This window comes from Galeopterus variegatus, unplaced genomic scaffold (assembly GCF_000696425.1).
Source record: "Galeopterus variegatus unplaced genomic scaffold, G_variegatus-3.0.2 Scaffold1756, whole genome shotgun sequence".
Lineage (NCBI taxonomy): Eukaryota > Metazoa > Chordata > Mammalia > Dermoptera > Cynocephalidae > Galeopterus > Galeopterus variegatus.
Window position 1 is genome coordinate 116,410 of NW_007727867.1, and position 3,064 is coordinate 119,473.

The following is a 3,064-nucleotide window of genomic DNA, read 5'->3' on the forward strand; positions in this document are numbered from 1 at the left end:
CATTTCTTTGAAGCTAAGATGCCAGTGGTTGTTAAATGTGTTAAATGTGAGAGCACAGTGTGTCTTAGAATCCGTGAAATACATTACGTGCTGAACCATCACCCTTCCTCATGCTGTGTGCATCTTAACTGGGGTGACTATACTTTTGGTTCATGCTTGTTATCCTGGGGTCTGGCTACTTTATTGTGTGTACAGGACAAAATCATGCTGGTTTGGATGATACATTATATGGCCACCCTAATTTTAACTGATTTTCTGCATCAGGTTAGTGGAGGGATCTTTGTGGCCATATCTTCCTGGTACTAGAAATCCTGGTACAGTGTGACGTGGAGCCCAGAGCACAGACTCTGCGATCATGCTGACCTGGATTTGAATCTCAGCTTCTCGACTTACCAGCTGTGTGATCAGGAGCAAGTTACTTACCCTCTCTGAGCCTCTATATCCTATGTGGAAAATGGGAACAATAGCACCTACTTCAAAGAACCGATTGTGAGGGTACAAAAAAATAACACACGGAAAGTCACTAACACAGCGACTGGAACCCAATAAGCAATAGTTACCTTCCCTTAATCAGAGAATTTGGGAGAAGAATAGATGGGGGTGCTTCTACCTTCATGCCGGAGAGAATTCTTGGCTACCTCTTAGGAACAAAGCGGGTTACGGAGTCACCTGTGGGCTTTTCACATGTACCTGCTCACTCGGTAGCCCAGCTCTGAGAAGCAGGTGTGAGGAGAGGGAGGCTCAGAGAGAATCAGTGACCCACCAAGGCCACACAGCTGGGTGCAAAGTCAGGGTTCAACCCAGGTCTTCTGACTCCAGCATCTTCACTCTTTCCACACCACCACTGTCTTTGTTCCCTCTTCTGAAAACCCGCTGTCTTCAGGCCTCCCTTCCTGTTACTCTTCTGTCAGCGCCACCCCGCCAGAGGTCGGCATGAGGGAGGATGTCTTGCCTGGTGGTGGAGGCTGCTGAAACCAGATGTCCTGTCCTGGCTGCCAACCCCAGCTCCCCAGCAGGTTTGCAGCAACCCGAACTGGCTTCTCTGTGTCTGCACAGCTAAGAATACACATAGCAGGAAAGCCTGGGGAACGCTTGAAGGTTAAAAGCACTTTAAGGTCTCTGTTGAGGAAGATTCACAGAGCCCTCATTTTTCTGACTGCTTCATATTTGTTGTGAGACCATCTTCCCAAGCCCCCAGAAGTATGGCCCTGTCTGTTCAAAAACCACAGAGGGGCACAGAAAGAAGCAAGCCAGCGTGGAGACCTGCTTGCTTGCACGCCGCGAGCCTTCAGCTGTGAGCATGGAAGCTGGGTGCCTTCCTCCTGGGCCGGGCATGGGCCCTCTACCTCAGTATGTGCAGGTGGGGCCGCTGGCCAGCAGCTCCCTCTCTATAGCCACCCCCAGGCCATCATGGCACTGGGCTCCCCTGCCTAGCACTCTAGGCCTGCTTCCTCAGCAATGCTCACAAGGAGACAGTGGTCACCTTGACCTATGCCAGGCAGGATCCAGCATGGGCAGAGGATCTTCTACCAAATAATTTTTCTAACAATACTACTTTTCCCCTGTAGAACAATTTTTTTCCACACAAAGTGCCATCTCTCCATTATCTCATTTAATCCTCACCATGTTCTATGAGGTGATGTTGGGGGTTATTGCTTACAGACAATGGAACTGAGGCACGGAGAGGTTCAGTGACTTAGGCAATGTGGCACAGCTTATAAACCACTGGGCTGGGCCTCAGATCCAGTCTTTCTGACCAGCCACTCAGGACTCTGTGTACTATTCACCATGCTGTGCTCCTGCACAGATTTGATTTCACTACCTATTCCCACCCACCAAACATTAGGCCTATCTCTCCTAGGGCTTCCAGGGTAACAGAGAGAAAAGAGAAGCAGAACCTGTGAAAGTTGTTGCAAGTATGTTCTGTCAGACTCACACAAAATAGGGCCAGGAAATGCACAAAAGAGGGGGCTCATGCCTGCTTGTCTGAGATAAGAACTGTTTCTAAGGACTTCCTAAAACCCATCAGAAATCCCTTCACATTCTTCACGCATCTCCTGCTTTGCATGTTCAACCATGTTTCTGTGATAAGGTTTATCTTTAGATTTCTTTAGAACTGCAGTAATTGAGAGGAGATGCTCCAAAAGAAACTTGCCCAGTAACAGCACCCCAACCAATGAGCTCATGATAAATCTGATTTTCAGCCTCTGTTTCCAAGCAGCTTATGTAAACCTCTTTCTTTTTGCTAATGAGCTTTCTCTTACCTTTTGCTCACCAAATGCACTTGTGGCTTGCAATGGTGTGCATTCTGGATGATAATCCTGTTTTCTATTCCCAAATAAACTCAATATGTTTGGAGATATTTTTCTCTAATTTTTTTAGAGGAACAACCTTCCTTAAAAAATTTTCTCAATCAGTGATACCCGCTAGCAAAGGAAGAAGTGATGTAATACTTCAAATTCAGCCCAGAGAATTAAATTCCTAAAGCTTACATAAGTCAGCCCATTTTTCCACATTGCAAATATTCACTCCAATTCAGCCCTTGCCCATCCCCATAACAATCTACGTCCCATAGTAAATGTTAACCCAAATAACAGAGAGAGGCTCTCTCAAAGAACGATGAGTTTAATTGGGAAAAAAATTGCAGTGACAATACGCATGTCATAGTAAGCTGTGTGTGTATTCAGGGAGGTAAAAGAAAACAAAGGGTTTTAAAGGAAAAGTGATGGAGAATTACATAATTGTTTGGAGAAAATTATCCTTGGCTACAAGGATCAATAACAAGGGTGACACCAGTTTGAGGTTGGACAGAGAGTCGCTGGGCAGATGTCCTCGCAGAAGTATGTTTTTGTTAAGGTTGCAATGGCCTCTGTGTAAGGCTGTGGTTTTGCAGAGTCCTTTGTGATAATTGTTATCAGGCATTCGTGCAGGAGGGCCCTCTCTCATGGCCTTCCCCTGCTCTGTTTGTCAGGGTTTTAACACAAGTGTCTCCATTTTGATTCGGACAACTTTCATATAAACTGGGAAGGAGAGACAGTGTGGCATTTGGTGTTTTCCTCTCTGG

General features: G+C 46.2%; 1 protein-coding gene across 2 annotated transcripts in view; it reads left to right on the forward strand.

Moving 5' to 3' along the window:
- The window catches only part of PLA1A (phospholipase A1 member A), a 37,551-nt gene that overhangs the window by 27,699 nt on the left and 6,788 nt on the right, over positions 1–3,064 (forward strand). The gene's annotated exons all lie outside the window — the stretch shown is intronic.